Consider the following 26797-nt stretch of genomic DNA (forward strand, 5'->3'; position numbering starts at 1 on the left):
TTGGAAAAAGGAACAGCACTTTTTGTTCTGCTGTCCCTTTGCGAAAAGGAACAGCACTTTTTGGCTTTGCTGTTCCTTTGCGAAAAGGAACAGCCCGTGTGGATTTTTGCTGTTCCTTTGCAAAAAGGAACAGCCCGTGTGGATTTTTGCTGTTCCTTTGCGAAAAGGAACAGCACGTGTGGATTTTTGCTGTTCCTTTGCGAAAAGGAACAACACGTGTGGATTTTTGCTGTTCCTTTGCGAAAAGGAACAACACTCTTTGTGCTTTGCTGTTCCTTTGCGAAAAGGAACAACACTCGCATATTTCTTTTTTCAAGATGCAGAATTTGGTTTTTTCTTTTCCGCAAGAGGAGCCATTCGCATGTTTCGCTCAGAGAAGACACCATCAGATCCTTTCTGCTTCTATTTGGACGTTTTGCGATTATGCTCTCCTAAATCCTTTAGATATAGCAATGACATTATGCAATGAACATAAAAGCATGTTATTCCGAAACCTGCATATCATAAATCGCTATTGTTTTAAACAGTCAGCAGATATAAGAAGACAAGAGGAAGGACATTAACTTTCGTCTTTACTGTCATTACCTTGTTCCCGAACCATGGTTTGGTAATTTTTATCATGTCGATTTCCCTAAAAACTTTCTTGATCATTACTGAGGAATATGAGCAAACAATTTATATCTGTCTGTTGGGATTGTAAGACTTCTTCCACCATTCCCCGCTCTTAAGGAGTGCGGAACCACCCTTATGTGTAATCGAACAAAGAAAAAAGAAGTGTGCTGCAAAAGAAGAACAAAAGAAAAAATAAAAATAAAGATATGAAATCGTCAAATGCAGGATAGGGGGTCTCATTCAGAGCCAGCCTACCATGATCATAAGGATGGAAGCGAAGTGGCATACCCATTACGGCCACCACACCAGGGATATGGTCCAAAGGTAAAATAACAAGCAAACCTTGGAACAGGAGGTCTCATCACGAGCCGGCCTGACCACGTTTCGTGCCTACCTTGTGAATGGCATTATGGCTATCTGGTCACCAAGCCAGCATAATGGCCTGCATTTTGACAAAGCACTCTTCAGTAGATACACAAAGGATAATGGTTCCGGAGGGTGAGATAAAAAACTTTGCCAAGGTTATGAACACCTGTTGGCAGCAGAGCTCTGTTAATGGCATTGGAGTCGTAATATTTACACCAACAGGTATGATATTAACTCTGTTTGTCTTTTATTTCCTTCACATGTATCATATGTCACACCCTGATATAATTATCCATGAGCATTATCACCAATCATGGCAACGGAATTGACAATGACTACTGGAGACTTGGTACAGTTGACATACGTCCAACCCTCGGTTCTTCATTATATCACACTGGCTTATCTTAAAAGCGATCCATTTTTCTGCCTCGGTTTCGGTACTTCATTGTCCTTTTACAACATGGCATAATTTCCACCTGCTGTACTTTATGATTTGACTCCCGACTGGCTGCTGCTCCTCTCTTTGACGGCTGGGGGCAGCCTATCAGATCGCGGGGGGGAGGTGACCTCATTACTCCAATAGGTTACGTGGCTGCACATCATTCGGGAAAAATAATAACACGATTTAACGGTATGATGATTTCATTCTACGGACTGCCACCCACGGTCTTTCTCTTTGCTGCATGCTCTGCGAAAATCCTTCCCAAAATAGCATCGAGTACCCTCTCTGTTCGGTAAATACCGCGGACAGTTGCTGAGTCATTCCTGAGTTCATTCCTGAGAGTAAGCTATGGGCGGGAAAACAATCCGAAGTGAACCGCACAAGCTGATCGCGTCTGATGCTGCCCGCGAAATTCTGGAAAATGCAGGATGGTTGAATTACTTCAACCGCCTGCAAGAATCGAACGAGGCTGTAGCGTTGGAATTCCTGCAAAATCTGCAGGAAAACCACTCTATAGTCGGAGGGAAGCGGATAGAAGTCATGGAGGATATCATTGCAGAAACCTCAGGATTACCAGCTGTTGGACCCAGATGGGAGCTGAAGAAGGAAAGACTGCAGAAAGCAATGGAAATTTTCCAAAGCGAAGGCCAAAGTCTGACAGTCAAAGGGAAAGGAGTTCTGCCGACGACACTGGGGGAACCCTGGACCGAGCTGGCGAAAATAGTGTAGAGCTATATCACCTGCGAGGGGAGAAAAGATGTGGTAAGGGCTCGTCACTTAAAACTTCTAGCTGTTTTGAAGGGAAAATGCTCTGTAAATCTCCCTGCATTTTTAAATTCATTATTACATGATGCGGCCCGAAGTTTGAAGAAAGCTCAGCACACAGAGACGGTTGTTAGCCACCACGGACTGATTCGGCTAATAATAAGCCACAGTCTTGCCCAACAGCAAGACACTTGGGAGGAATTGGTCGAAACAGTTAAAGTGGGACTGGCTTTACCTCGAACCTCCAGCACACTGGAACGTTCAGAAGAACACAAGGAGCCAGCAGCAGAAAAGCATGCTGTTTCAAAACGAAAGCAGTCCTCTAGCACGCCGGAACAATCAGAGAAACGTAAGAAGTCGGCGGCAGAAAAACATGCTGTGTCGAAACGGAAGCGATCCTCCGATACGCCAGAACGACCAGAGAAACCTAGAGAACCTGTTGGCACTCCCAACCTGCCTGAAAGACCCAGGAAGTCAGCTCGATTGGTTCGAATAAGGGGAAGGTTGGAAAAGATTCAGAAAACTGCGACCCAACCAATCGAAATCGAGGACGAACCTTCGGAAGAGGAAGGTGAATTACCCGAAGGAAATGCTGAGCAATTAGAGGACCAGCCAGAAGATGGAATTGAGGAAGAAAATGCACAATCCATGGGTAGCCCGTTGCAAGACCATCCAGGAGAAGAGGAATTGGCAGCAGTTCTGTCCAATATGGGAGAATACGGCCAAGCCTCTAGTCCAGGAGGCATCCTTGACGGTCCCGCAGAAGAAGAGTTACCTGAAGAAGGGCATGCAGAAGAAGCAGGGGAAGAAGACCTGCCTGGTAAAGAAGCAGAAGACATCAATTCGGGACAATCTGTCCCCAGGGCACCGGAAGATGTTCCGGGAGAGGAAGACGAAGTAAAATTAAAGGCCAAATCCTCTGCCGAGGCTAGGGAAATTGCAAAATTGAAGAAGAAGCACCAGAGGATGCTGGGCACGATAGCCAGACTTCGGCAACAAATCAGAATGTTGAAAGCCAGTCTGAGAATACAAAAAACTGCAAGGCAAAAGAAAAGGACCACGGCAGCGAGGACCCCGAGGGTTAGGGTTCATTTTGAAGGACGAAACCCCATCAGGAGACCTATTGTTGAGGAACAGTCCGCTGTTCCGAATGTCAATGAGGAACAGGGTGCTGTTCCAATGGAAACTGCTGTTCCATTTGGCCCGGAGGAACGAATGGACATTCCAATGGAACAGCAAGAGGCTCCGGTGGTAGGAAGACCACACCAACCCTTTGTTCGCATCAAAAAGGAGACGGATAGCAAAGAGGTTCAAACGGAAACACCCCCCTCGGGTGTAATTCGGGTCCTAAATTCCAAGCAACGCAATAGGAAGGTCCAGGTTAAACTTCCAGCTTCTACGGCTCTGTGGAAGAAAGATCCGAAGACCAGGACCTTGCATAAAATGATGAAGGAAGCCCAGCAGGAGGCCGAGCAGTTGCGAGAACAGACGGTCCCCAAGGAAAGATATGAGGAGCTCCAACAGCAACTTCGAAACATCAGTCAGTCTGAGAGCCAGGCCTTTGAAGGATGGCAGAAGGAGCAGGAAAAGGTTGCTAAGGTAACTCGTCGACTAGATAGTGTTGTTAAGCAGATGGACACCTTGTGTTCCTTGTATACTGATGTTTTGACTTGTAGAGCCCCTGCTAAAAATTATGCTTTGTTTTTGCTTGAACGTTATTTGAGATTAAAAATAAAAGCTGTTAGGGCAGGAGCACCCATCCATATCAACACTGTTAATGATTTTATAGATTGCTGCAAGCACTATGGAGTTAAAGTTCAAAGATTGTTATGTGAATTCTACTTGCACAATCTTGTCTTAGACTAGGAAACTGATTTGAATCCTGGCCCTTTCGTTGGCGATATACAATTTCAAGCCTTTATCTCATTTGGGGTGAATCAGTTAAAATGGTTTAAAGCTTACAACATCTTTCAGAGGCAAGAAAATAGCTTAGACCTTTGGGTACGAGCTGAACCTAGGGACCGAGCAGCATTATGGAGAGAGCATAGGAGTATGATGAGGATCCCAGGTGTCATGAAGATATTAGGTCCCATGCATGAAGACTTGATCCGAAATGGTCTGGAGTATTTCCTGACTATTAAAGACCAGGCCTTCCATGCTGCAAAGTTTCGATACCGAACCTCTAACCCAAACATCCAGCTCAGAGAACCCTTTACCTTTGAGAATTTTGAATTGGCTGCCAGTCGATTGAGTCTCTATGGGGAACGGATTCTGCGAGCAGGCCCATTTTGGTTGGGGTATCGGTTTCACAGCCCAATTGTTTGGCATCCTGCACCTGGATATCAGGCTCTATATGAGATGCCTGCAGATCAGTTAGACCAGTTCTTTGACCATCTAGTTGCTAATCATGGTTGTCGGCCTCTTCGAGAGATCCCTTCTCCGGCCTACTCTCTCACAGCCCTGCATGTGAATTACAACGTTTTCATGAGGACATGAAACAGGGTAAGCAGGGGGGTGTGTGGAGCACCTAGAAGGTATGCTTTTTGATAAGTAATCTAGTGGTTTTTCAAATACTATTTCTAATCTTTTCTGCACATTGAGCCTAAAAACATAAGGGTTTTGGTAAATTATGTGAAAATGGACAAACGAAGCTCAATCACTAATAATCGATGTTTTCTATGCAGAAGGATGCGGAAATAGGGGATTATCGAGTAAAAACGAGAAGCGCAAGGAAAGTAACTGCTGCCCCGTCGACAGGAAACCGGATGCGGACAAGATCAAGTAAAATTGGAGCTGAATAATCCAGGAAAAGAGCGCAGGATACCGTGACGGAGAACGCAAGAGACCTGAACGATTAGCGAATCCCTCAGGATCTTCGATCCTGAGGGATCGCTGCTTTAAAGCTTATCTTTTGTATCTAAACATCTCCATCATTTATGTTATATAAAGGTACCACGCCATCGAGCGTGGGGGGGAATGACTGTTATTATAATTATAAACTCAGAACGATTTTGATCACTGAGCTTTTGTAAGATCTGATTTTGTACACTTTTGTTATGCAATCAATATAAAGGATTTGGTGTTCACTTCGTTTCTGTATCTGAAGTAACTCTAAGCAGTGTACCATCGTAGCCAAGGGCCCAGCTCCGACGGTCACTTGCTGTTGTATCATACAGTGATTTGTGTGGTTTGCTTATTTCTTTCATTACAGTAATCCGATATATCTTTGCTATGATAGACTATGCTTCTTAATTAATATCTGAATCTGAATAAGTTCTGTAATTCACGTCTCTGTATTACACAAACTGAATCTATTCGAATTGCATTCATTTCTACAACAAGTTATTGGTATGAATGTTATCATTATTGGATTCATATGAAATAAGTACTTGTGAGACTTGAAGATAATATCACTTTGTTCAGAAACATAGTCGCATCATACATTGCTCTCGGATCGCTACAGTAGTATAGACCGTGTACATACTTCGGGGTTGCTGTTCCATTTGGATTTGCTGTTCCATTTGGAGTTGCTGTTCCATTTGGATTTGCTGTTCCATTTGGGTTTGCTGTTCCATTTGGGTTGCTGTTCCATTTGGGTTTGCTGTTCCATTTTATATGATTGACGTTTCCTGTTTATGATAGTTTGCTGTTCCATTTCTTTACTGCTGTTCCATTTCTTTACTGCTGTTCCATTTTAAGAATTGCTGTTCCAGTTTACTTTCGCCAATCTACCTTTATTGCTTTCGCGTGATAGCAGGCCTAAGGCTGTCGTGAGCCCAGCAAGACGCTGCCTAGCTCCCTGACCTATAAGCCCATGCTTTGGTTTTCTTTCTTTATCAGTTTCTAAAGGGAAGGGTTATTGGTTCCGTACCCTTGACTGATCATTTGCCTTGTGTGATTTCATTTCCTGAATTGGTTTAGTTACAGCTTAGTGTTTGTTTCCTTTCAAGTCATTAGAACGCTATACTACCGAGCACTACTTGGACAGAACAGCCTCGGATTGAGTTACTCCTTGAAAGAACAAAACGATCCCGGATTGACTTAATAATGTGGAATAATTGGTGGTGTGAGAGACCCTAGTTATAGCTCTACAACATGTATTCCTCCCAGAGCGTGGTTCTTTTGTCTAGTGAAGACCTCTTGGGAGCCATGTTCTCATATGGTTCATGAATAGATGTGATGAGGATAGTTCCTGGTCTTGTGTTAACCTCGTTAAAAAATGAAACAAGGGATGAGCATAGTTCCTTGTCTTATGGCAAGCTCGTTAAAAAATGAATCAAGATGTTTGAGGATAGTTTGATCTTGTATCAACCTCATTAAAAGATGAAGCAACCACCTTTTCCAAATCAAGTATTTGATTAAGATATTGTAAAATCCCAGTCGAGTCTTTCCAAGATCTTGAAAGTGAACCTTCATTCCATCCACCTAGTTGACTGAAATGAAGCTTGGGGGCATGTACCTCGATTGAGTCATTATGTTGGGGGCATGAAAACTTATAGCAAGCATAGCTTTTCATTTCAATCTTGTGTAAACATGAAACTAAATCCAAGAAGAGTTCTCCATGGTTCAATCTTGTGTAAAAATGAACCCATGCCCGATTTACATCTCGTCATTGCCGTTTTAATCAGATTATTTCTGCTAGATGAGCCTTGTTTATTTTATTCCATTGCCACCATCTCTTTGGCTGATCATATGCTTTCACTTGGTTGCTTTTTCATTTCCCGAGGAACTGTAGCAATGAGTGGTTTTATTGGCCAACCTCTTGACCATTACATGTTTTGATCAGTTCCTCCATTGCCGAAACTAGTTGCTACCCCTTATACCACTCATTCCTCCAGGAGGAGTCACCTTTAAGCTCTTTTCTGACTCATAAAAGATGAAAATATTCCCGAGTATTTTTCCCTTTTTGACTCGTAAAATAGAATAAAAATGGGGGGTCTACTTTTAAGCTCTTTTCCAACTCTCTAAACATGAAAAGTTTGCCAATCTCTTGTCATTTTGAATTCATTAAAGGCTGTGAAATGTCATGTGTCCAATATACGTTTACCCCCTTTTCAGGCTGGGATGAACTATTTATGAAAAAGGTACTCCTTGACTGAAATGGTCAAGCGGTTCTCTCAAGTATCATTCTCTACCTTTTCGGGCTCGAGAGACACAAATGTACGAATATGGACCATGTGGAGTTTTCTTTTTCGTGTCTTTTTCAAACTCTCTAAATGTGAAAAAGATACCGAGTTACACCTTTGTTGGACTCGTTAAAACATTATACGACATTGGATTCATCACCATAATGAACGTTAGATTCTCCTTCCTAGGGCTCATTAAACTTACTAGGTCGGATTCATCCGAAGGATGAACTTATAGTGCAAGCACATGCTATCCCCTTCAAGCTTGCGATAAAAAATAATTGGGGTACCTGCCAGAAATGGTGGGGGAAGATTGGAAATTTTATCAATTGTGTCGGCAGCTCACTCTTGAAAATGACACTTTCTATTTCATGTGAGGTTAGGATATCCTCCTTTCATCATTGACCTTCCTGGGTTGGGCCATTCATTTTTTCCTTCCATTTGATCATCGCCCCTTCATCATGACCACCGATCTTATGGATAGAACAATTGCCAAAATTTGGAATCGTGTCACCGATATGTTCAAGAGTTAGTCCTTCTGTAGTTACACTTACTCTTGATTCTCTATATCATCTGAAATTATTTGCATCCTTTGTCTCATGTCAATGATGTGGGATACATCATGGCCCTCCTTCGACATGGTCGTTTCCTATCAACTTCAACTCATTATCCAGGAAGTTGGCCGAGAGACTCCCTTCCAGTACCTTAGAGCTTGCATGCCCTAATGGCAAGTTCTTCGCACTCGACAACAAGTTCACATCATTGGCTTTCAATCGGGTGATTTCATGGGTGTTCGACATTAGTTTCTTTATTCACATTCCGTGAATTGTGCTGCCAATACCTTGAGAGCCATTTTCATTATTAGTGATTTCTCTCGCGCTTGTTAATAGTTCACATCATTGACCAGTAATCAAGAGACTTCCTAGCATGTTTGACTTCAACACATTCATTCACATGTTAGGATTTGTACTTTGATTGGGTCGTTTGGAGCGCAAGACCCTAGGCTAAGATTACACAAGTCCAGGTTGTCAGGCGATGTGACAGGGTCATGTTGATATACATGTCTCTTTTAGATGGATGGTTGTGACCATACCATGAGTTGCTCTATGTGATCATTCTCATTATTGGGTGGCTATGACCATACCTTGGTTTCATTATGATCCTTTCTACTGGATGGCTGCACCCATACCTTGGATCCATTTACATGATCATTCTCTGGATGGCTGCATCCATACCATGATTCATGTATCATTATGCAGAGTTTTGGGTGATGTATATGTATTTATGCTTTCTTGCAGGTTTTCTGATGACAGAGTCTGATTCCCCACTTCCACTTGTAAAGCATTTCACCCCTTACTCTAGCTCGACTTCACGCTTTAGGGGGCACCTGTTACACAACATTTTGTCACTATCCTTGTACTCCTTGACTATGATCCTAGAGGACTTCTACAGTGTACTCGACATGCTTTCCCATCATGAAGAAACTCCTGGTAGGTCCCTCTTCATGAGCAAAATAATTCCCCTTTGCATCATTTCCCAAGAATATTCCTTCTATCCCAGTTTACAAGGCTGACGCTACTGTCCAGTTTTCTCATCGCACCAATTTACAAAGGTTAAAACTAACCCTCGTAGCCGATCAGATCAATAGAGCCCTTTTCCAGTCGCGTTGATCCTCTTTTGGAAGGTTTTTTAAGTAAGGAGTCGAGGCTTCCATGTCTAGAAGCTTCATAACAGAAGTCGGGTAGATGGTTGGGCTTGATAGAGCCGAGGAAATCACTTTGGGCTCCTTTCCCCTATTAGGATGGAAAAACCTCAAGAGATATGACCTTCTCCCATGATGAGAGGAACCATCTCCCATCCATCCAAGCTATATAAACCTCTCTTTTTCCCAACCAAAAGCTAGTTTTAGTTGGAGTTTTGGAGAAAGTGTGAATAACCAGCAAGTTATTTATAGATTGAAGCTTTCTAGTGTGTGTTTGAGGGAGAATAATGTGATTTTGGTTTGGTTTGAGACTAGAGGGAAATATGCATTAAAACTTCCATTTTTGAGGCTATCCATGAAGTGCTAGCAGAAGTGTGGGAACCCAGATTCGTCGGAGGAGACCAACAATGTCAAGGCACCAATTGTAATCTCTTTCTGATTTATATTAATGCAACTATCGATTGATTTCCTACATGAAGTACCATTTTACATATTTATGGCTTAGTGTTCCTTGACCTATTAAGTAGGCTGAATACAATATTGCATGCTGTCATGTTTGTTGTTGTTTTTGTTTGTTTGTTTCAGGTATTCAAAGGAAGGAAACGGAAAATAGTTGGAGTGAGGAAGCAGGATCATCACCATGCAGAATAACATTGTAAGAGGTAGGCCCTCTTAATTGATTCTAGCTTAAGGATATTTTCCATAGATTGTTTGTTTGTGGCTAGACCTGCTCTCTCGGGCTAGAGGAATTTTTTGTGTCCACACTGAGAATTTACCTACACCACACCCCCCATTCATCAATAGTGTATCCCAGATACTGAGCCTGGGTCATGACAAAAGTGAATTTCTCCAAATTGGCACATAAACTGTACTGTTGTAGTGTTTGGAGAACCTCTCGGATGTGGTAGAGGTGCTCTTCCCAACTCTAGTTGAAGACCAGGATGTCATCCAAGTATAACACTACAAATGAGTTGGTGAATGGCCGCAAGATTCCATCCATCAACCTCATGAAGGTTGAAGGATCACTCGTCAACTTGAAAGGCATAACCAAACATTCGAAAAGGCCCTCCATGGCTTTGAAGGAAGTCTTCCACACATTAGAGGGTTCCATTGGTACCTTGTGAAATCTAGACTTCAAGTCGATCTTGCTGAAATATTTTAACCCCTTGATTTGGTCCAAAAGGTCATCAATCCGTGGAATCGGGTACCTATTCCAGACAATGATCTTGTTCAGCGCCTAATAGTCAATACAGAGTCTCAAAGTCCCATCCTTTTTCTGTACCAAGATGATTAGGCTCCCACAGGGTGATGAACTCGGTTGGATGTGACATTTCTGTAGCGGCTCCTGAATTTGCCTCTTGATTTCATCATTCTCCAGAACGAAACACCGATAGATTGGTCCATTAGGCAACGACACACCTAGGGTAAGCTCGATGGAGTGCTTGACCTGACAGTGCAGAGGCACCCCTACGGGGGAGGTGAAGATTTCCTTGTACTCCTCCAAGACCTTGTCAATCTGTTGTTGTCGTGCGGAGGGGCCCTGTCTAGAGGTCATGGCCACCATATTCTTCTTTCCTTGAGGGTGTATCATCAGGAGAACAGATTTCCCAGTTTTGGAAATGAGCTTACTGCATTATTTTACAGTAACCAGAGAGATGGCGGAAGGTAGTGCTACCTATGGTATCTTGTACAACTTATTTCCCAAGGTAACAATAACAACGTGAGGCCTTGACTCATACACAACATGTCACTTCCACAAGTACGGTTGGCCTAATAATACTCACAAACATCAAGGGGAGCAACGTCACATAATACCTCATAATGTTGTATGGAAGGCGACACTGTTGGCTCACGCGAAGATCCCGTCCTTGGTGAAGCCACCTGATGTTTTACAGTTGTGGGTGTGTTGTGGTCGGTAAGCCCAGCCGCTTCATGACCTCTGCTGCAATGTAGCTCTTTTGGCTCCCATTGTCAATGATGAACTGTTGTGCAGAACCCTTTACCCACATCTAGGAGGGGAAGAGATGCTCATCCTCCTCTGGATCTTCAGGTTCTTCCTTCTGGATCTTCATGGTGGTGACATGGTGTTGGGCTTTGCTTCGATAATCTACTTCCTTTTGACATTCCCCTTGTGAGGTTCTGACTCAGAGTCAGAACATGCATTTGTTTCCAAAGCCTTTAGCTTGGGCACTAATGACTGCTTGGCCCGACACTCACTTGTGTTGTGAGTGGAACTCTTATGGAACTCACACCACTTTCCCATGTCATTCTTTGGCTTCGCAGTGTTGTCCTTTTATTGTGGCTTTGGCAGGTTGTCCTGGGCCGTCCCACCTTGGTTTTGTCCTTTGTTTTACGATTTGGGGGCACATTTCCCTTGCTTTGGATTCACAGATCCAAAGTTTCACTTCTTCTGTTTAAACTTCTACTCGATCTTGACGGCGTATCACTACGCCATGTTGAGCGAAGAGATGTCCAAGGAATCCATCTCATCCTAGATGTATCTGTGTAGGTAGTTGCGGTACTTGAGTACCAAATGCTTCTTAGAATCCTTGATACCTAGCTTCATGCGAAGGGTATGAAAAACATTGGTAAACTTTGGCACATCATGGTCCCTTCCCTGCCGTAGCGTGGTCCATTGTATGTATTTTTCCTCATAGCTCTCGACAGGGTAATACTGCTCCTTGATGGCATCTCGAAATGAATTCCAAGTGGGAGCATCTGAAAATAGTGAGGTCGTACTTTCATCATTTCGCTCATAATAGGTTTCCCACCAGTCCTTGACGTGGGGGGCGGATTTGTGCAGATAAAAATGAATCTTTTCCCAGCTAGAAAAATCATGAACAAGAAAATATCCTTCTAGCATATTCAACCATTTATCTATGGCGCCTGAATCTATTTCACCCTCAAATATGGGAATGTCAAAGTTTACTTGTACTTAAAATGTGTGGAGCCCTTAGTGTGGCTGTTGGATGTGGATGCACCGCCGATGGGCAACCATTGAAGGATTTGGGCAAAGTTATCCATCGTTGCATTCCTTTATTTCTTGAGGGCCTCCTCGAGCAATATTTTGATAGGATCTCCTACTCCCTCATCTTTCTTTTCTTCCCCCCTAGGAGGCTATTGGGATTTGTGAGGCTAGTCTTGCAAAGGTTCAACTAGTTCGAGCCCTAACTCTTCATATCCCAACCTCGTTGGGGACATGTAAAGAAAAACAGTGAAAGAGCAGACCGCTCTAATACCACTTATTCGGATTTAAACAAGAATGCAACAACTTATAGATATAACCATAAATATAGAGATGCAGCAGAAATAAAACTTCATTTCATTAATATCAAATAATGAGATATGCTTACAAACATAATGGAAATAAGACTAGCTCGAGCGATGGTAGCTTATCTTTGAGAAGAGATTTGGCGGCTTCATGCCTCTGAACCCAATTACAATGAGGCTCAGGGGCCTTTTTGTTATTGAAAAATAAGAGAAAACCCTAAAAAACCAAAACCCTAACCAAAGGAGATGTAATACCAAGAGTATATGGGCCCCATTGGGGTTAGTTGGGCAGCCAACTTCCCAGGGTCGTAACTTGGTCATATTATCTCCATTTGATGAGCATGATACGTCGTTGGAAAGATCTCTCCGAGGAATACAACTGAGAATGTGATTTTCTTGGAAATCTTAAAAAGGATTTTTTCCAAAAAACATCATTTAGGGCCTCAAAATGGCTCTAGATATTAAGGACTCGAAAAACTGCGAAAAATAGTAAAATGTGCTACAATTAAGGAAACTAAAAAAACTAAAAGAACAATGGTGAGGGTCCAAGTGGAATAAGCGGGTGGCCACCAATATCCACCTGGATCATTAACCTCACGATAAGTACCACAATGGCTTAGTTCACTTTACCCCATTGTTCATAACCCAAGTGGTTTATCAGCCCATTCAACAAACACTAAGTAGTTTATCAGCATATTCAACAAGCACTTAGTGGTTTATCCACTTACTCAAATAACACTTGTGGTCCAATCCTCCTTTGAGCCTCCCACTAGCCATTTAGGCTTGGACACACATAATAAATGGGCCTCAACACATCAATACAAGGGAAATGACACCCCAATTTTAAAGCATAGGGCTTAGTTGCAACTCCAACATTGCTACCACACTCCCATGTCTAGTGTCTACCATTCTTTCTTTGTTGTCCTCCTTCTTCCCATGCTTGCTTTTCCTTCTTTCTTATTTTTTTTCCTTGAGTCCCTTTATTCCCCCATGAGGCTATGTCCTTGAATCCTTTCCTTCACATCATAGGACAAAATATCTGCACTTTCCTCAATCCAATCATGTCTTCCCAAATTTTGGTGGTGGTATGACCTATTAGCCACCAGATGCCACTCTCCCACTTCTCCACTCTCCCTTAAACTTGGATCTATGTGTCCCTCTCTTCAGGCCAACATTTCATATTTTTATTATTTTCAAAAAACAATTTAATACTTGAATTGTTTACATGATTTTTCTCAGCCAGTCATGGCTGCCACATTGGAATTTACAATTATGACCACATATACAAAAATAAGGGGTACAAAGGTGAGATTGTTACAAACCCCACTCCCTTACAGGAACATTTTCCTTAGTGTTTCTGTAACTAGAAAGAAAAATAAAAAAATTGATATTTATAATCACATTTCTTACATTTTCTTAATCATTAAAAAAAATGGGGATAAAACCCTTATTTTTTTTTCCATTTCCTAAGTTTCTTCATTTGGTCCAAAGTTCTTCCATTGCACCTTAAACTACTCTATTACTTGATTTTGGAGTGTACTTTGCCTCCTATTTAAGATGCACAATGGTTCTGGTTAGAACTCTCCCTCGGGTTTGATCTGAAAATCACCCTTGAGTGACCTCAGTTAATTAATTGTGAATGAAGGTATTACAGACTCATGTGCTGGTGTGTGTCTATGTTATTTTAGGCAATGGATCGATCAGATTGAAAAATACACAGACACTAGAGATATGGAAAACAACAGAGAAACACAGTAAGAAAATACAAGAACACAACAAATTAATAAGGAGTTCACCCTATCCTCCAGGGCTACGTCTCTGGTCCAGCTTTCAGTGGTGGCCTCCATTTATTGTGTCTTTAAAGCAAATAATTACAATGAGCAGCTCAATTTGAGTCTCCTGAAACAGAAATGATGCTTGGCAAGGTGGCTCTTGGATTCCCCAAGCCACTAGAGTACACAGACTCTTTGCCTTGCCAGCTTTCGACCTCTCTGGTCTTTAATGGGAGGAACCCAATGTGGCGCTTAGTTCTCCGATAGATCCTCTCAGGGATTGCTCGATGCTGCCTTATGCTGCAAGTCAGCTTGGCCCTCTATCCTTCTGCTTCTTGCTTTATTGTCGCTTCTTCGTTCTCTGTCTTCCTCTCTTCTCTCCCTCTCGATGTGTTCTGTTCTGTCTATTCATGGCTTAAAGCCACTCTGTCTCATCACTGCTCGATTTCGCTTCCTTCCTTCGTCGGATCACCTGCTGCTGTTCACTTGGAATTCCCCGTCTTCTGCATCATCATCAACGGCTCACAGGGAGTGGCCACTTGTCCTCTCGTGAACTACGCCATCTTTTCCTCGTCGGTTCGGTTCTTTGGTTACATCGGGAAATGACTCGTCCGCCACCTTAGCGGTCAAAGTGGACCTCAAATTCTTATGCATCTTGGCTTAATCCCCTACTAAATCCAATTTCCCCATCGGGAACGATCTCAACCATTAGATCTGGAGCCCCCAGATTCGACGCCATTCACTCATTTTGCGTGGTTGACTTGCTCGACCGTTAGCACGTGATGAGCAGCGGTTTTCTCTCTCCTCCACCTGCCACACATCGGGCGCTGAGTGGAATCGCTCGTTTTTCTCCAAATCCGCTTACCGCCCAAGGGTGCCCCTGATGAATACCACTAGTTTTGGAGCGCGGGTCCTGCCTTTAGCCTTTGGCACTTTCCCCATGGTTTTCCTGGCTCCCATGCAACCGAGCGCTCAAGGCCTCTCCTTCTTGAGGGATTTTGCTAATCGTGCATCAGAAACTGCCTTCTTTTCCCGATTCGGGCTTCCCAGGGGCTAGTTTCGCCTCCTATGAGGTCTCCATGGGCCTTGGTCAACATTCTTTGACCGAGGTCCTCATTGTTCCTCGGTAGCTGCCAACTGCCACTGTTCAGAGGTTTTCCTGATCACTTTGTGCTCTTAAACTCGAAGTTTTATCTTGATTTGACTACAGTCATGGCACCTTGATTATCTTCATGGATCCAATTCAGATCATGGCCTTCCCACTGAAAAAGCTTTTGAACCACCAAAAGTTGGTTTTCAAGCATCGACTAAGTGAGGGTACAATTGTCTCACTTGTCCAATCTCTATCCAGTTTGCACTACTCAGCTTTGAACCCTTGAGTCCAATTCTAAGGTACTCAACATCTCCCGTGCGTGTCATCCTCACCTTCTTGTCTAAGACTGTGTCTTCTTGCAATTCATTAAGATATTCAGGTAGCAGGTCATTAATAGAAGGCAATTGACTCTGCTCTTCAAGATCCTCAATTATAGAAGGTTCAAACAATCTCAAGCAATCTGCATTTACGACTGAGTAGATGTGCATGTAGGCTGGTAGATCAAGGCAGAAAGCATTTTCATCAATCTTCTCAAGTATTTGAAAGGTCCATACCTGATAGGCTTTAGCTTCTTACCTTCACCTTGCATCCTGTCCTTGATGATGTACAACCAAACTTGGTCACCAACCTGAAAACTATGCTCCATTCGATGCTTGTCATGCCTAGCCTTGTATCTGGCTTGGCTCTTTTCCAGTTGTTCTTGTACTGCCTGGTGGATCTCTGGATTTGTTCAATGAACCTAGTTACCTTGTCCACATCACTGTGTCCATCAACTGTGGTATCTTTACCAAAGACAAAATCCAAAAAATACCTTGGTGTGAAACCAAAACAGGTCTCAAAAGGAGATCTCTGGGTAGAAGAATGTTTTGCTCTGTTGTAAGCATGCTGCACATAACACAGATGTTCATCCCAAAGCTTAGGATGTTTGCTGCAATATCCTCTGAGTAACTGGATCACTGTCCTGTTAACTACTTTTGTCTGACCATTAGTTTGTGGATGAAAAGCTGTGCTTTTCTTCAGTTTGGTGTCCATCAGTTCCCACAAATCGGGTGTCTCGATCAGATACAATGGAAGTGGGTAGTCCAAAATGAACCCATACATGTTCAAAGAACAATTTTTTAGTTTTTTCAGCTGTAATCTATTTATTACAAGGTATCAAAATACACATTTTGCTAAACCTATTCACAAAAAACATATAGATAATCATGACCTTTCCTAGATTTAGGCAGTCCTCCAACAAAATCCATGGAAACACTTTCCCAAGGGTGAGAAGGAACTGGCAATGGAGTGTATAAGCCTAGTTTTCTATTGCTGGGCTTGCTTTTAGCACACATTGTACACCCTCTTACATATCTAGAAATTGTCTCGTTCATTTTGGCCAATAACAGAATCTTTGCAGCTGTGCAACTGTTTTACTTACCTCGAAGTGACCTGATATCAGAGAAGTGTGTGCTTCTCTAATTATTTTTACTCTCTCAGTTTGTGGAATGTAGAGTTTCCCACAATGGTATAAGAGTCAGTCCTTTACATGATAATCCAATTCTTCTACTCTTCTGCCTTGACTCAAAGTTGCATATACATCTTTAAATTCTATATCTTGAGCATATTGTTCAATGTAGCTTTCATGTAGCACAAAATTATGCTTAAGTATAGTAGATGCATTTATAATGGGTCTAGATAACGTGTCTACAATTTTATTATGTATGCCCTTTTTATATCTGATGACTAAATGAAATTGTTGTAGAAAACCCATCCATCTGTAGTGTCTTGATTGCTGCAACTTGGTTTGGGAGTGTAGATATTGGAGTGGTTGATAATCAATATGTATTACCATCTCTTTTCCCATTAAGTAATGTTTCCACTTTTTCACACTCTGAACCAATGCATACAATTCTTTATCATATGTAGGATAGTTAACTACTGCAGGATTAAAAGTCTCAGAATGATAACATATGGGTTTACTGTGCTGTGTCAACACTGCTCCCATGGCATAGTCATTGGCATCTGTTTGGATCTCAAATGGTCTTTGCAGATCAGGAAGTGCTAGTATAGGTGCTGTACTAATCTTTTCTTTCAAGGTGTCGAAGGCTTTCGGATGTTTGCCTCCCCACTGAAACACCTTTTTCAATCCTGTTAAAGCATGTAAGGGCACTACAATTGAGGAAAAGTTAGAAATGAACTTCCTCCAATACTGTGCTGCCCCTAAGAAGCTTCTCACTTCTGTAGCAGACTTGGGTTTAGGCCAGTTCACAATGACTGCCACTTTAGAGGGATCTATTTTCAATTCACCACCCCTACTATATGACCCAAATAATTTAGAGATGTTTTGCCAAATTCACATTTTGAGAGTTTAACATGAAGTTTTTCTCTTTTCAAAACATCTAATGTCTGCTTAACATGCTTTAAGTGTTCTTCCCACGTTTAATCGGAATGTCATCCAGATACACAATAAAAAAATCATCAAGAAAAGGTTTGAGTACATCATTGATTAATGTCATGAAAGTAGCAGGAGCATTGGTTAAGCCAAAGGCATAACCAACCACTCATACAATTCCTGCTTTGTTTTGAAAGCAGTCTTCCATGCATCTTGTTCTGCAACCCTGACCTAATGGTATCCACTATGCTAGTCTAGCTTGGTGAAATAAACAACTTCTCCCAATTGATCCAAAAGATCATCTATGCGAGGAAGGGGATAACAATTTTTGATTGTTATCTTATTTAGTGCTCAGTAGTCAATGCACATTCTCCATGAGCCATTTTACTTTCTCACCAAAACAATTGGTGACCCACATGGTGATGTGCTAGGCCTAATAAACCCCTTCTCAAGCAACTTCTGCACCTGCTTCTTGATTTCAACATTCTCTAAAGTAGACAACCTGTACATTCCAATGTTAGGCAATGGCACATCTTGCTACAAAATAATATCATGTACTATTTCCTTTTTGGGTGGCAGACCTTTAGGTTCTTGAAACAAGATATCATACTCTGAAACAACCTTTTCTAAATCAGCTTGCTGTTCAGCATTATAGCCCTCAAATACATTGGTTTTGTCAGGTTTCTTTTCCTTTACAACCATCAGTAAGAATTGTTTGCATGAATTTATCATTCTTTTCATCTGCCCTGAGTTTATGAGAGTATAATTATTCTTGAGCTTATGAGCTCTTACAAAGTATTCGATTCCATATTTGACAAGTAGATACTTGTTCTTAGCTCTATAGAAAATAGCTTTTCTATCATACAAGTAAGGAATTCCTAAAACAATTCCACATATATCCAAATGAATTATGTCTAACTCAACCTCATCTACAAATGCTGACCCAAAAGAAAACTTGAGTTTGCATTGTCTAGTCACTTGTAGTTGTGCTTTATCATTCAACCATCTTAATGGGTATGGTTTCTTGTGAGGTGTAGTTGCTAATCCCAATTTCTTTACAATTGCTTCAGAAATTAGATTTACTTGTGAGACACTATCAAACAAAGTATCAATCTTTTGATGTTTGGAAATAACTCGAATATGGAAAAGCTCATGTCTTTTTCTCTTATTTTCTTCATCAGTAATAGATTGTGCAAAATTACTAGTAGATGCTTCAGAATTCTTACTTTTTATACTTGTGGCTGCAATAGTTGTTTCATCTCCTGAGTCTGACCACAAATCTTTCTGAATAGCTGCAGTAGTCTTCTTCTTCTTGCCCTTGAACTTCTTAGGTCTCAGCTCTAGATGCAGAATCCAACAATGCTCATCATCATGCCCATCCTTTTTACAGCGAGTGCATGAAGCTTTGCTCTTATGTGCAGTGTTAGCCTTCTTTTCTTTCCACTTCTGCTTTCTTTTCTCCTTGCTCTTGCTTGTAGTGTGTTGGGATGGTCCCCCAACTTCTAGATTTCCATTCTTTCCTTTAGCTTCTAGATGAGTAGCTTGTACAAATACCTCATCTATACTAGTGGGATTAAACATGAGGATGTTATGCCTCATGTAGCTGTGTAGACCACCAATGTACTTCAACAGAGTCTTTGGTGAGTCTAATGAGATTCCTAGAATCAATGCTCTTTTTATAAATTCTTGAGTGTACCCTTGCACACTTTTCCCTTTCAACTGCCGAAAGAGTTTGCCAACTCATCATGGCTTGTTGCATGTAGGCCAATGGATAGAACTGCTTTTTGATTGCAGAAACAAATTCATTCCAGACAGAGATAGTCTTACCATGTCTTTTCATATCATCTTGGGTTCTGCCTTCCCACCAAACCAAGGTAGTGCCTCCTAGGCGTAGGCTTTCCAGTTAAATCTTCATCTTGTCTGAGTCGATGTTCTGTACTGTGCAATAAACATCAATTTGTCTAATCCAATTGTTCAACTTTTCTGCATTCAACTCTCTATCATATATAGGCAAATCAAATTTAACATCTAGTTTCATCAAAGAATTTTTCTTGTTATGCACAGAGCTATTAGGAGGTGTGAGGAAGCTTTCCTCTTTCCCTTTTCCTTTGGAGTGGTCATGGAAGTGAGGCTCATCTTCTTCTTTGTCTTGTTTAGAGCCGATGAATCTTCATCCTTGTGTTTTCTAAAGTCCCTATACATTTCTTCTACCATGGAATTTATAGCTAGGAAACTTTCTATGAATTGAGGGTCTGGCCCCATAGAACCTTCCTCTGACATTGTCTTCCGAGGGTAGACTTTCCCAATTTCAGAATTAGTTTTGACCAACTCTCCTTCTCCTAATTTTAGCTTTGATCTAGTGAGTATTCACAACTAAACCAACATAAGCTTGTCTAACCTTTAAAACCTAGAGCTCTAATACCACTTGATCTGAAAATCACCCTTGAGTGACCTCAGTTAATTAATTGTGAATGAAGGTATTATAGACTCATGTGCTGGTGTGTGTCTATGTTATTTTAGGCAACGGATCAATCAAATTGCAAAATACACAGACACTGGAAATATGAAAAAAAATAGAGAAACATAGTAAGCAAATACAAAAACACAACAAATTAATAAGGAGTTCACCCTATCCTCCAGGGCTACGTCTTCGATCCAACTTTCTGTGGTGGCCTTCTTTTATTGTGTCTTTAAAGTAGAGCATTATAACGAGGAGCTCAATTTGAGTCTCCTGAAATAGAAATGATGCTTGGCAGGGTGGCTCTTGGATTCCCCAAGCCACTAGAGTACACAGACTCTTTGCCTTGCTAGCTTTCGACTTGTCTGGTCTTTAATGGGAGGAGCCCAATGTGGTGCTTAGTTCTCTGACAGATCTTCTTAGGGATTGCTTAATGTTTCCTTATGTTGTAGGTCAGCTCAGCCCTCTGTCCTTTTGCTTCTTGCTTTATTGTCACTTCTTCATTCTTTGTCTTCCTCTCTTCTCTCCCTCTTGGTGTGTTCTGTTCTGACTGTTCATGGCTTAAAGCCATTTTGTCTCATGACTACTCAATTCCACTTCCTTCCTTTGTCAAATCTCCTACTGCTGTTCACTTGGAATTCCCCGTCTTCTGTGTCATCATCAACGGCTCATAGGGAGTGGCCACTTGTCCTATCGTGAACTGTGTTAGCTTTTCCTTGTCGGTTCGGTTCTTCGGTTACGTCGGGAAATGACTCGTCTACCACCTCAGCGGTCAAATCGGACCTCAAATTCTTATGCATCTCGGCTTAATCCCTTGCTAAATCTGGTTTCCCCATCGTGCGTGATCTCGGCCATTAAATCTGGAGCCCCCAGATCCGACACCATTCGCTCATTTTGCGCGGTTGATTTTCTCGACCGTTAGCGTGCAATGAACGGCGGTTTTTTATCTCTTTTGCCTGCCACGCATTGTGCGCTGAGTGGAATCACTCGTTTTTCTCCAAATCCGTTTATCGCCCAAGGGTGCCCCTGATGAATATCGCCGTTTTGGAGTCGTGGGTCTCGGCTTTAGCCTTTGGCACTTTCCCCACGGTTTTCCTGGTTCCCATTCCACTGAGCGCTGGGGGCCTCTCCTTCTTGAGGGGTTTTGCACAGCGATGCACTAATCGCGCATCAGAAACTGCCTCCTTTTCCTGATCCAGGCTTCTCAAGGGTTAGTTTCGCCTCCTACATGGTCTCCATGGGCCTCGATCAGCGTGCTTTGACAAAGGTCCTTGTTGTTCCTCGCTGGCTGCCAACTGCCACTGTTCAGAGGTTTTCCTGATCGCTCTGTGCTCTTGAATTTGAAGTCTTATCCTGATTTGACTACAGTCATGGCACCTTGATTATCTTCATGGATCCAATTTGGATAAGGGTTCCACCTATATCACACATCAATCAATAATATGATTAGTGTCATATACATATTTGTTAAGCAAAGAAATGTGAAAAAATCAAGTTCTTATACTATGGGTGGTAAGGCCAATCCATAAGCCATTGGCCTCATTCTTTCCAGAATCTAAAATGGTCCACAAAATCTAGGTGCCAACTTAGCACAAGACCCCACTGTCAATGAGCTCTTCCTTGGCTTGATGCAGAGATATACATGCTCTCCCACTTGAAATTCTTTGTTGATCTTCATAACTCTTTTTCCTATCATGCAATTCCTTTAATTTATGCTAGATCTTGATTACTTCTTGCTCCATTTCTTTTAGCATGTCAAGTCCAAAAAACACTTTGTTCACTAAGACATCTTTGCTAAAATAAGTGTTACATTTTCAATGATACAATGTCTCAAAATGACTCATCTTTTAGTGACCTTTGATACCCATTATTGTATGCCAACGACCTATTTCCTTACGTCCTAGGAAGACTAGTTCTTAATCGAGCAGAAACAATTTTAAGATATACTCCAAACCAGTATATGAACTAATATATAACGCAATATAAAATAAAAAAATCTTTAAACAAATAAAAAGAAACAAAAAAAAATATGAATAGAACGAAGTCGATGAAAATTATGAAGCACATACATATATTTCTTATAATCCATAAAGATTTCTTCAAGGTTTTTCCAGTTTTAAGAATTTTCGTGAGGAAAAGGGGATTGATCCCTATGCTCTGCAGCTTATTTAAGAACGGAATAATCACAGTGGGGGGGGGGTCGAATCCACTATTGGGTGTACCCTTTCAAAGTTGCTCCAGAAATTTGCAATTTGAGATGGGGGAAATTTTCGACACAGAGAAACATAATTACGCTTCTGTATTTGTTTTTCTTTTCTGTAGAAACTTTAGCTCGAGAGAGCATCTTATACTGAGGGATATTTAGAGTTTTTGTAATTGATCCTAAACTGAAGTCACAATTCTGCACTGTTGCGAATTGCACTGATTTTGCATAGTTTGATTGCATGGGGTGATTTTGCATGACAGAGATTTGTAAGTTGGATAAATGTTTGTAAAATTTTATTTCAGACTTTGTACTTATATGAGCCTCTTAGTTTATAATTCTCTACATATATTTTAAAAAACACATTATTACTCATTGCCAACAAAGGCTTTTCCTGAGGCATTAAAATCTTCACAAACTTTTACAAATTTACCTTACATTTTGAAGACATTACAACTTAAACAAATAAAAACTATTTCCTTTTTTCGAAGTTCTCTGGATAAAAATCTTGGCCGCTCAATCTAACCTTTGTATAGATCAATTCTCTGTCTTGAGTTTAACTTTCTATTCAAACTATTAAAGAATTAGTGCAGCGAATGGTGTAAATTTATGTATAATCTGACATTTTGGAATATATATTTGTATTCTTTTAATTGGAGAATTAGTTCTAGTTATAATAGTATTAGAATTAAATTAGAGTGTAACTTTCTATTCAAACTATTAAAGAATTACTGCAGGGAATGGTGTAAATTTACGTATAATCTGACATTTTGGAATATATATTTGTATTTTTTTTAATTGGAGAATTAGTTCTGGTTATAATAGTATTAGAATTAAATTAGAGTTTAACTTTCTATTCAAACTATTAAAGAATTAGTGCAGGGAATGGTGTAAATTTATGTATAATCTGACATTTTGGAATATATATTTGTATTTTTTTAATTGGAGAATTAGTGCTACTTATAATAGTATTAGAATTAAATTAGGGTTTAACTTTCTATTCAAACTATTAAAGAATTAGTGCAGGGAATCGTGTAAATTTATGTATAATCTGACATTTTGGAATATATGTTTGTATTTTTTATTTTTAATTTATTTATTGTGGAGAATTAGTTCTAGTTATAATAGTATTAGAATTAAATTAGTTAGGTAATTTATTTAAAATGGGTAAACATTGGTACTACTTTATAGAATTAATGTATAGATAATTAGTAATAAAATAGCATAGCATTATAGTTATATTATAATATTACTCTGGAAAAGTTAAGATATAGCTTTGTATTTATAGTATTATACATGTAATATTTTATTATTATTTTTTGTATTTAAGTTTTTGTCATTCATAATGAATTAAGTAAAGCTTTTCAGTAAAAATCACATAAGAGAAATATTGTGCCGATTCTTTTTGAACTAACAAGTGTGGTTATCATCAGAGTAGATGAAGAGGCAGACCATGGCAAAGGCTACATAATTTCAAGTGATGACTATATTTGAACAATAATATTTAAATTATGATGTTAATTTATTAATATATTAAAAAAAATATTATTAAGTAACACTATATTAAATGGCTAGTTTTTGAAAAATAATATTTAAATTAATTTATTAAATCCAAATATTACTAGTTTTTGAAAAATAATATTTAAATAATGATATTAGTTTATTAATTTATTAAAAAATATTAATAGGTAACGGCTATAAGTATCTGGTCCAGATGATGAACCACGCTTGTTGGTAGATGATGAACCACGCTTGTTGGTTCGGAATGCGTATGCAAAAAATTTCTCTTATATGATTTCTACTGAAAGACTTTGCTTAATTTTATTATTATGTTAATTGTATATATATATATATATATATATATATATATATATATATATATATCTAATTACGTTTTAAGACATTTTATTTTAAAAAGAACTCTCCTAGTTGTCACTTTGCACTCCTTTGCACCATTAGATTTATTGTTAGACAATTGAGAGTTCTTTCTCCCTTACATCTCACTGTTTTAATTGTCAACCAAATCTTGATTTGTGTAACTATTTAACTTGTTGATCTTTATAATAATTATAACCAAAGATATCTAGAAATCCTAATGCTTTTGGAAAGGCTTCTAAGGGAGACCTTGGCAAGTATTGCTTAATTAACATGGGCTTTTCTTCTTGTACATGGAATACTTGAATCAAACGGTTGCTTAATTACCAACCAAAAAAGGAATTAATTTATTTATATTCAACCCCATAATTTTCATAATATATAATTAAAAATCATATAAAAACTTACTAAATTTAATCAATAAACATATAATTAAAAATAAGAATGTTTTTATACGTGGAAATGTTAAATATATATGTATATATCATATTAATATTAGCTAAAAATAAATTTCAATTTTATGATATAAATTGAATTTACCAATTCAAGCACATGGAGAGAGCTCAATTAGTCATGTAAATCATTAGATTCAAAGTTCAGATCCCCACGTGGTTCAAGCCAACACAAAAAAATGAAGAAAAATAAATTTGGTGATTGATATTCGTAACCATTATATTTCATAACTTGATATTTAAATTATTTAGCTATAAACATAGAGATATGAAACTTGCACCAATAGCAACATTATGACTATAGGAAGGAAATCAGTAACTTGGAGTTGACACACGTCCCTTCTAAAATAAAAATGAAATACTCTATAAATAAAAAACAACTTTGACTCTAATGGAAAATAAAAATTAATTTGTATTTGTTGTTACTTTTAATTATAGTATAGTGTCAACAATACCTCTCATTCTTGTTGGTGGTTGATATTGCAACCCAATATGAAGGACACATTTTACTCTCAATCTCAACCATAAATAATATATTTGTATGTCCATGTGAAGCAACATAATTTTATATTAGCTTTCTATAAAATCAAAGCAGGTAAAATAAAAAAATTAATCTTATTTTTTTACTTTTGAGAGGAAGATGTGTCATTCTTTACTTTTCAAAAAAAATTCAATACATGACTAAACTAAACTATTTAAATATCAATGTTATTTTATTTATTTGAATATCAATTTCATATACATGTATAGAGAGAAAAATATATTCTAATGTTGACAATGTAATAAAACATTTCAATGTTCAAAGGAAAAAAATAATTGAAAGTAAATAAATTTCTTGGGAAATGTGTAATTAATTCAATTCTTGATATAAATTTAATAAGCTACATTTAAAAAATATTAATAATGATAGAAAATTTCATTGTGGATTATAAATAAAATATTTCACTATGTAGTGTTCAGTAATTTTTCATTATCGAAGTGTATTTAAAAATATATGAATAACAAAAAAAAACATTTCAAAGTGGACAATATGGTCCATAAATAAAATATTTCTATGTCAACTATGTATATATTTATACAGAAAGACATGCATATTTTGAAATAGGGCTTCTACAATTTTAAAATATATGAATAACAAAAAAACATTTCAAAGTGGACAATATGGTCCACAAATAAAATATTTCTATGTCAACTATGTATATATTTATGCATAAAGACATGTATATTTTGAAATAGGGCTTCTATAATTTTAATTTAATCATTAGTAATTATTGGGTGGATGGTAGCTATGGCCATGGAATATTCTATAATATTTTTAGTAGTAGTCACATATCAAAAGTTGAGATCTATGTCAAAAGTAGTTATGCCCTTTCTTCCATTTTACTTAAATTGATACATTAAAAAAATGTCATATCAAAAGTCTTATTGCATGTTTTCAAAAGATTATATATGTTTAACTTAAATTTTAATTCTTTTTACAATTAATAATTATAATAATTTAAAATAGGGATGGCAGGAGGGAGAGGGGTCTTTTATCGCATTGAAGAAATCAAAATTTTAAAGTATTCATGGGAATCAAAGTTTTAGAGTATTAATGGGGCTTGCGGAAGATGACAAATAATCAAGAACAAGCCTATGGTTTGCTCCAATGCATTCTTCTAGCCAAAGAATTTCAGGTATGCTCTCTCATTGTGTTGGGTGACTCCCTTTTAATAATTCACTATTTGGTCAAAGGATCTTCCCCTAGAAACAAACTTCTGGGTGCAATTTTTGTCTCTTCATCTTTTATTCTTTTCATCAAGTATGTGCAACGTAATGCCCACTAGATGTTGTCAATTCCCTTCAGCTATCCCATGCTTTTAAGTGTCATGGACATTATGTGGATACTGGGACTGGACAACTTTGTTTTACTATGTTTTATTTTTCTTTAATTTTTTTAGAAATGACGTTAGCGATACTTGTTGCTTTATCATTGCATATTTTATTTTTGAATCCAAACTCTTAGATACTTCTCATGCTGCAATGCAGAGTCACCCTTTGAGTTTCGTGCCCTTGATGTGGCTTTACGGGCTATCTGTAGTTTCCTAGATGCACGCACCACGAAATTGGAAACTAATGCATATCCAACTTTAGATGAGCTTACATCTAAGGTAAATTTTGTCTAACATATCTCTATGTTTGTGGTTCTTACAATGATTTCCATCCCGTAGAAAGTTTTTGTTACTTTTTGTTGCCAATAAGAAAGCATAGAACCATTTCACCTTGTCCAGAGGTGTCCCTTTGTTTG

The 26797-nt window shown here is 39.1% G+C and overlaps 1 pseudogene; it reads left to right on the forward strand.

The window, feature by feature from the left end:
* The first annotated feature begins 2893 nt into the window (after positions 1 to 2893).
* Positions 2894 to 26797, forward strand: part of LOC149221459 (importin subunit beta-1 pseudogene) — a 112003-nt pseudogene continuing 88099 nt past the window's right edge.

The sequence above is a fragment of the Pinus tabuliformis genome, chromosome Q (genome assembly GCF_031772625.1).
Source record: "Pinus tabuliformis cultivar Carrire ecotype Pingquan chromosome Q, CPIR1, whole genome shotgun sequence".
In the NCBI taxonomy this organism is placed as follows: Eukaryota; Viridiplantae; Streptophyta; class Pinopsida; order Pinales; family Pinaceae; genus Pinus; species Pinus tabuliformis.